Source organism: Eutrema salsugineum, unplaced genomic scaffold, assembly GCF_000478725.1.
Source record: "Eutrema salsugineum unplaced genomic scaffold, Eutsalg1_0 scaffold_3, whole genome shotgun sequence".
Taxonomy (NCBI): Eukaryota; Viridiplantae; Streptophyta; class Magnoliopsida; order Brassicales; family Brassicaceae; genus Eutrema; species Eutrema salsugineum.
In genome coordinates, this window is record NW_006256756.1 from 10446507 (window position 1) to 10455765 (window position 9259).

Sequence of the window (9259 nt, forward strand, 5' to 3'; positions counted from 1 at the left end):
GAGTTTAAGTCCCAAACCTGCGAGATGTTGTTGCGGGTCAGAAGAAAGGATGCCCAGCCGCAGCAAAATTATTTTCCGGTTCTACACCGAGACGGTCACACGGCTCGATCCCGACAGTTTCCCGGGCGCATAAAAGAGAGAAAGGAAGCCGGTCAATGAGAAAAGGATGGGTCAAAGCCTTGACTGGTCAAAATAAATCTATTGACCACCAGTACAAAGGCTTGACCCTACCCCACACTCTCTCTTCCTCACTACAAACACGAGTTTGCAACTCTCTCTCTCATTTCTCTCCATTGTTTTCACCATATCTCTCTCATTTCTCCACCAAAATTGTTGATTCAAAATGCTCTGAGCTCGTTTTTGAGTTGTTAACATCATCCTGATTGCATTTCGAACTTGTTGCATCTTAATCCCAAGGTATTTCGCCCTGTTGAAACTCATCTCTTTCCATGTTCTTCAATGGTGATTTTTGAACTTTAAGGTGTGGAATCGATTTTGATAGGTTGTTTTAGACCTTGGGATTATTTTTATAAATGCTAGGGTGATAGATAATCTTGGAAAACAGAGCACTTTGTTGGAAACTACTTGTTCTTGAGTTTTGAAAATTGTTGCAAGTAATTCATGAAGAAATCGATTTTTTTTAAAAAAAAAAAAAAATGAGATGAATTGGTTTCTTGCTGAGTCCCTGCTTTGCACTCTTGTTTCTGCATTGCTATGAATTTATTTGATTGATTCTTGGCTTCAGAAACTTGTTCATGTGCTGTTGATATCGGTTTCTTGCAACAATTGTTTTCAAAATTTTGAAGACTTTTGTGAGACTTAACCTTGTACTAACAATATTTTTGAGAATCTCTTGGCAGATGACTGAAAGAACCAACTCTTTGGCCAAGAAGAAGGGCCCTGCATCAAAGGGCAAAGGTTTGGTCTCAGGAACTTCAAAGCCAAGAGACAAGAGTCAAGGTGCAAAGAATACCACAAAGCAAGGAAAGTGTGATCCAGCGCCAAAAAGGACAAGGCCTGAAGGAAGAGCTTTGGTGGTTGCTTCTGGCTCCAAGAAAAAGGGGAAACAGTTGGCTGTGGTATCTGAGAGTGAACAGACTGAAAGTGACTCCGGCAGCTCAGCTGGTGGTTCCCAAGGCACCAATGAAGAGGGATCAAAGAAGTTCAAGAAAACTGAACCAGAAACACCTGATTATCTGGCTAAGTTTCAGCAGATAGAGATCCAGCAAGGGAGATTCCCTGATTTGGACTTTCTGAAGAAGATTGGCCTCTATGAAGATGTCAAGACTTTGCTTGGGAACATGGGTGTTGAGTCACTTTTGGAGATGAGAGAAATCGCTTATGAGCAAGAGTCCCAAGAGTTATTGGCCTCCTTTGAAGCTTTCATTTACTACCCAAGGGATTCAAGAATCATTCAAGGAGATGGGCTTGGACATGTGGAGTTTACTGTGAAAGGGAAGGAATATTCAGTGTCATTCAGAGAATTGAGTAAGATCTTTGGGTTTTCAGCACCCAGAAATGAATTTCTCTCCAACTCGGTCAATCTCAGAAAAGATGAGATCCAACTTCTATGGAGATCAATTGCTTCTGGGAAGTACACAGCTGGAACAGCTAAGGCCTCTTGGATAAGGAATCCAGTTCTGAGATATGTACACAAGATTCTCTCTCACAGCTTCTACTTCAAGATTGATGTTGGAAGAGTTCACAAAGGAGATCTGCTGCTTCTGGGTGTAGGGCTGAGACCGCTGATGCCAACACATGAAGATGGGGAACCCTATGTAGGGTATGAATACCCACTTTGCCTTGCATCTCAATTAGCAAGGTCTTTGATGTTCTACAAAAAGTGCATGTGGGATTCTACAAACAAAGATGCAAAGCTGACCCATGGATGGGTGGTAACAAAGATCTTGAAAGCCATGGGGTATAGATTCAAGGAGAACAAGGCAAAGTTTGATCTGATTAATGAAGCACATTTGTGTAGGATTGGCTTTCTCCAAGGAAGAGTGGGTACCAAGGCAGTCTACAACTTCAAGACACTCATCAGTGAGCCAGCCCAAGTTCTCCTACCCAATCCCTCCATCACCACAGTCCAAGTTAAAAGGAACATTCACTTCTTCTTGCTGAAGGAAGAGCTGTACAATGTCCAAACTGATCCACCAATCCTCACATACAGGCAAGCTTGCAGAGAAGAAGCCTCCAAGGGAAAGAAAGCAACCGCTGAAGATGCTACCACAAGTGCAGCTGGTGCTCACGATGCTGATCTGCCTCCACCTCAAAAACGTTTTGGTGGAAACAGATATCACTTTGATGATTACAACTGGGAGGAACCAGGCACTTCAGGGTTCAGAGCTCAACAGAAGATTGGTATTCTCCAACAATGGTGCAAGTACCAAGATAAAACCATCCACAAGATGGCCAAGTGCATCAAGGAGATGAAGAAGAGGATCAAGAAGCTTGAAAACCCTTGCAAAGGTGGGGCTCCAGCACCAGTTTCACCAAGGAACAGAGAGGAAGTTGGGGAGAGTTCCATGAACTGCACAGCCTTGGTCGCATATGGAACCACTTGGGTAGATCTTGACGACGGGAGTGATGAAGCCAGCCACCATTCTTGGGAAACACCGTCAGGCCACACATCGAACCCCTCCTACTCATTGGGGTCTGATTTCAACAGCCACTAGGTAACACTCAAAACCTTGTAAATAGCATGTAGACTTTCTTTTCCTTTTGCATTTTGCTTGTTTGCTTTGGTTTCACTTCTTTCTCATACTTTTATAACACAAGGGACTGTGTTATTTAAGTGTGGGGGAGGAGTTTCATCCTTTACTAACCATGTTTTCTATTTTCTCATTTTACACTTTGAGTCTTGAGTCACATTCTAGTTGCATAGTCATCTAAGTGCATATAAAAACCAAAAAAAAAAAAAAAATGGAAAAATCTGAAAAATTTTCACAAAAAAATGATCATGTAGTTGCATTCTCATTTTTAGGATTGAGTCTAGATTGCATTTGCATATAGGTTGCATCTTGCAAGGAGTAATGATAGGTTTTCTAGAGAGTACATCACTTTGAGAACTTGAATTGAATATGCTTGTGAATCTTTTTCTATGCTTGCAAAGTCTGAAATGATTTGAATCTGAGAAGCAAGTTTGAATTAAACTCAACTCTAATTAAGTGGAAACCTTGAACTTGACCTGAAAATATCTTGTGATGCATTGTTTGAAAAAGCTTGTGGATACCAATATACATACTTGAGCTAGAACCACTGTTTTTACCACTCTTTTCCTTAGCTCAAGTAGCTGAATCCACATCATGGATCAGTTCCCACACCTTGAACCCATCCTTCTTTTAAGCCAATGTTTGTGTGTGAATTGAAAGGCCACCTTGGATCAAACTTAGCAGAAAGTGTTAGGTTTAGAGCGACAAGGGCAGGTCTCATTGAGTGCTGTGTTCCAACATCAAGGAACTGAGAGTTTTGGCGAGGAATAAGTGTGGGGGAAAAGACTTTTTGGTGAGTGGAAAAAGGTGAGATGAGTGGAAAGAGAGAGTGAAAATAACTAGGGGAATGAAAGAAAAAGAAGTCAGTCTTGGCGTTTTGAGAAAGTGAGCTCTGATTTGTTGAAAAGAAAAATCTAGCCTCTAAGTGAAAAAGAAAGAAAAGAAGCCAAAAGCTCAAATGTTTTGATAAGAAAGAAAGAAGAGGCTAGAAGTTGTAAAAGAAAAAGAGCTGTGTAAAGTTTGAGTTCCAAGACTTGAGAGTGAAAGTGAAGAACAAATCCCCTAGTGAGAGAAAAATGAGTGTGAAAAGTGAGGTCTTTGAGCAAGAGAGGAAGCTTTGAGTAGAGGGTGGGGAGTGATGAGTCTTTGCCCTTGTATGCATAGGTTGCTTTTTACCTTTAGCATTCTGCCAAAGTTTGATCATTCATAGAGAGATCCCTTTGCTGCATTTAACCCACTTGAACACTGATGAGATCATTTTAATCTCATAGCCTCTCCCTAGCCAAGCCAGCTTGTTTAAACCTTGCATCATGAGATCCACCTGATAAAAGCTTAATGAATGTGAAAGAGTTGAGAGAGAGAAGAACTTGTGGAGATTCCTTGCTGAGTTGACATATATCTGAGTATGGCTTTGCATTGCATAATTGAGCATGAACTTGAATTCTCATTGTGATCACTTCTCTCAAAAAGAAAATGTGAACTCCCATTGCATACAACCTCTTTCTCTCATTTGCTCTTTTTGCTTGAGGACAAGCAAAGGACAAGTGTGGGGGAGTTGATATGTTCATAATTTGCATCATTTAGGTTGCATAAATCATTCCAAATCATGTTTTATTTCATGTATTTTAGGTCCTTAGGGTTTGTTTTAGAACTTAGGAGATGCATTAGGTCCCAATGAGTCTTTGCATGTTTTGAGTGTCTATCAGGTGATTATGGAGCTGAAAAGATGAATCCAGGAGGTGGAATGGTGAGCAGAGCTTGAAAAAGTGGAAAACTTGAGTCTATGGAGGTTATCGGCCATTCTCGCTGGCCAGGAAGGTTTTACCGGCCATTTTCATGTACCGCGGGAAGCTTTACCGGCCATTTTCACGTACCGCGAATTAAGTATATCGGCCAAAATCTCCGGGTGCGAACGAGTCTCAGAAATCACCTGTCCGGGGAGCCTTCCGGTCCGATTCAGATGGCGGGTCCTTCATAGAAGTTGGAGAGCATTGAAGCACGGTCTCATAGCAATTGGAATCGTAGAATTCGGACGCATGAGCAGAGAGATAAGCTCGTCGGAAGAAACCCCTGTCTCGCAGGTATTCCGGACCGAGCAGATCAGTTCTGAAGGATGCGAAGGACGGTGCACTTCCAGGCCGATTCAGCTTCCGGGTCCTTCATGAGAATCAGAGACATTTGAGTCTTCTTTCCAGAACGTCCAAGAGCATTCAATTCGGATCTATGAGCAGGAAGATACGGCCTCTGGAATGGACACATGTCTAGACGCCTCTCTCTGGTCGTATACATGCACTGCAAAGATGTGCCCTCCAGGAAGCCTTCCACCTCCCAAGCACTGAAACTTCCTTCACAAAAGTTGGAGATAAATGAGTCCTCTGTCTTCTGCAACCGAAATCATTCAATTCGGACAAGTATCACAGGAGTTACACTCTCCGGAATGCGAAGTGATCTAAGCTGCTCTGGATGCTGCGAGATGGTCTTGCGACTTGGTTAACCCGCAGGCCTGAAGATGAACGCCTGAATGCTGATGCTGCGAGTTGAAATGTGCGGGTAAACTATCACTGGAAGAGGTCTGGAGCTCCCGAGCAAGAGAAATGCTAAGTCCACAATCGTGCGACTTAGGCATGCGAGTCATCCGCGCCTGGATCTATGCCGCACGATCACTCGGAATTCACTCCGACTTGAGCCTGCGACCTAAGTGCAATAGAGACCAACCCGCACAGTTTCTACATCCCCCAGAAACCGGCTCAGCCCTGCGAGTTGGAGAGGAAGGAGACCATGCCGCAGAAACACTCGCAATTTACTCCTAGATAGGCGTGCGGCTCCGACAAGGCGATTCAAGCCTCACAAGACAAGTCTTCATCTACTGCGACTTAGGTGTGCGGCCTGGGACATACTGAACCGACCCGCAGCTTTTCCCACTTTATCCATTAAAGCCGGGTCAGGACCCGGTTTGTTCCGGGCTGACCCGGTTCGTTTTTAAGAAGGTATAAATACTTTTTAGGGTTTTTTTGGGGGAGAACTAAGTTTTATTCCCTTTGTCTCTTGCCTCTTTTGTGAAAAGACTCCATTAAGAAGAGAAATATCTATTTTTTTGAGTGTTTAATCAAGAGAGTTTTAAGAGATCTGGGTGTTTAAAGCTGTTTTCTTTTGAATCTATCATCTCCATCTCCATTTCTCATCATTAATCATGCTAATCTTCTCAATTTGCAAAGGTTTAAGAGAGATTAGTATGATTAGTGAGTAATCCCATATTAAGGTCTTAGATATGTAGATTAGGGTGCTTAAGTGGTAGATTAGCGAGCTTAGGGGTTAGATCATGCATATTCCATTCTCTACAACTTGTTCTCTATGCTAGATCCATACAAATCATATGTGGTCTAGATTCTGGGCATTTCATGCACCAAAAGTGTTTGATGAAATGCCTGAACCAAAGTTGTTAGAGGTTTAAGTGTTATTCATCATGGGAATGATTGTTTATATGCTTAAATGACAGATTAAACTGATTCTTAATGCTTGTTAACTCATGTTTCACTGATGATGATTGGGTTTGAAACTGATTTAGCATAGGAGTTAATGCCTTCATGAGAGGATTAACTTAGTTATAGATGTTTATGTTAAATGGCTTGCTTGATCATATGATTCATTAGCTCATTAGTTTATCACTGAAGGCACCCTAATCCACTATCATGTCTAAGACCTTTCTTATCATCATTCATACATTCTCATCATTTGTCATTGTTTAGTTCTTGTTTAAGCATTTCATTAATCCTTAATCCTGTTTAAGTTTGTAGTTGTCTCTAGATTAATCAAAACCCACTCTTGTTTGCTTGAATTAAGAACTTGATCATATAGCTTAGTGTCTAACACCACATCTGGATTGATAAACCTCTTTGTGCTACATTGACAAGGGGATTGATAGCCCTGAGACCATAAAAAGTCTTATCTATCAAGCCTGAATACCACACCAAGAAGCTGTATTCGCGAGTGAACACCCTCCAAAAGTGGTGTAAGTGGCAAGACAAAACCATCCACGCATTGGTGGATTGTGTGAGGCATTTGAAGAAGAAGGTAAAGCAGCTCACGAGGCCATCCTCACCGAATAAGAACTCAGCGACCTCAACCGCACCGATTACAGAAGAAGGAGTTGGAGAAAGCTCAAACGCGAGGAACCCGGAGTTTCCACCAGACTTGCAGGAAAACTTGTCCATAGTGGGAATGCCAGTTCGGATTGTAGGCCATCGGGTAAAGGTTGTGGGCCAAAAGCAAGTTAAGATGGTTCAGGTTGTTTGGGATTGCGATGGGGAAGAGGAAACTACTTGGGAGCCAGAATCAAGTATGAAAGAAAAGTTTCCTAAGTGGTTTGAGAAGCAACCAAAGCAGAAGAAAGAGCCGAGGAAGAGTAGAGACTCGAGGACGAGTCTCACCATAAGTGGGGGAGACTTGTAACACCCGAGTTCGGGAAAATCTGGGAAAAATCAGAAAAATGGGTTTAGTCGGGTGAAACTGGATTCAGTCGGGTGATTCCGAGCTAAGTCCAGCTCTTGCCGAGCTAAATCAGGTTTTGCCGGGCTGAATCAAGTTTGGCCGAGCTGAGGCGAAGTGTTGCCGGGCTGAAATCAGCTCGCCGCAGATTTCGGGAATTTTAGCTGGGAAGTTCCGACAAGCCGAGATTTTCGGGATTCGGTCGGAATTCGGACAAGGTTGGTCCGGAACAGACAACCTTGGTCGAGATCGGGTGTGCGCAGGAGCGGTTATCGCGTAAAGACGTGCTAAGGCGCGAGCGCGGAAACGGTTACGGATTTAGCCGAGCTGGCGTTGCGCGGGAGCGGTTATTGGTCGTGCGGAAGCACGCGGAAACTTAGCGGATCGTGCGGATCGTGAGGAAAAACGTGCGGAATGGCGCGGGAACGGTTTCTGGGCGGTTTTCTGCAGAAAATCGTGGGAACGCCTATATAATGAAGGCTTCCGGATCATATATTCTTTTCGCGCGATCCAAAAGAACTCAGAAAGATTGAGAGAAACATTCTTAAGAGAAGTTAGCCGAGAGAAAGTCTGTTTGGCCGAGAGCGATCGGATTCTGGCCGAGAGCGAGTGCATTTCTGTCGAGCGTGGTCAGGATTCTGTGGAGCGATTGTGGGAACGAGTCTGATCAATCGCGATCTCTGTCCTTACCGAATTCTGTCCGATAAAAGCTAAGGTGAGTGCGTGACCGTGGCCTGTTGGTCGTATGCTTTCTTAGATTCTGGTCGGTTGCGTGTTATTCTGTGCTTGTCATGACATTTCTGCTGGCTATTCCGTGTGATCGATCCGTCTTACCGGCGATCTAGATCAGGCAAGGCGCTCGCGGCTGTGTAGTCCGCAGAGGCTTGTCTGGTCGCTGGATGATCGGCCGGGTAAGCGCGTATGTTCACTGCGGGTAGTTTTCTGTTTCTGATGAGCATTGGGCTCGGTCTTTGTTTGGTACGATTATACTTTGGCCTGGTGAGACGGGATGACCGCTCTCACTAAGCATTCTGTTTGCTTATGCATCCTTTGTGGATGCAGGTAAAGAGGTCTGATCAGCGCGCGGACTATGGCTGGATCGGGATGGATGATAGGATCAGGTTGTTAAGGGCTTAGTCAATATAATAGCTTATATGCGAACGATCATTGTACTGAGAACCTCGATTTAATTCAAGTATTCTGTTTTTAATCTGCTTATGCAAGGCTAAACTGTCTAAACGAACCTAATGCGAAAAATGTTAAGTAAAAAAAACTCGGATGAAAATTTGACTAAGTGTTAGTTCAAAACGGAAATCCGGGTTAGGGTGCTACAGAAAGCCCATCGTATATTAGTACAAAACGTGTATATATATATATATATATATATATATATATATATAAATAAATAAAAAAGAAAACATGACTCGTTAACACGACTAAGCTTCGTTCCCACAAAAAGACATGGAATCAATCAGATTTTGATCCACAAAAACGAGTCATGCAGTTTAATTTACAAGAAAAGCTTCAGAACTCTGATTCACCCTGAATCGCAGTTAAGATTTTACGAGCCAATTAAAATTCGCAGAATCAAGTTGCGAACGTCTCGGCTCGAATCCATAAAAAAACCCCAAACGATGAGTGTTCTTTCCTCCTAGAACTTTAGTTCTTCGAGCTCAGCCACCTCACACGAAAAACTTGGGGGAATGACTATGTATCTAACAAAAGAAACATTATCCGACGTAATGACGACCTGGATTTAGTGGAATCAGGACGCATAAGAAAGTTCTGCAATTCCAGTTCAATCCAAAAATCACGAATGAAACCTCACAAATATTGAGATATTGATTCTATCAGAATCACGACAACAATTTCCCAAGCAAATCCAATTCGAATTTGTAGAACTGAGTTCAGACTAAACAACTGGATTCAGCCAAAAAAAAAAGTTTTCCGTTAGCTAATGTTTACCGGAGCTCGACAGTTCGTAACCTCATTATCTCACAGAATAAGACTTGAATCTCACCAGCTTACAACTTCATCTCCTCAGCTCGTAAGCAAGCTCT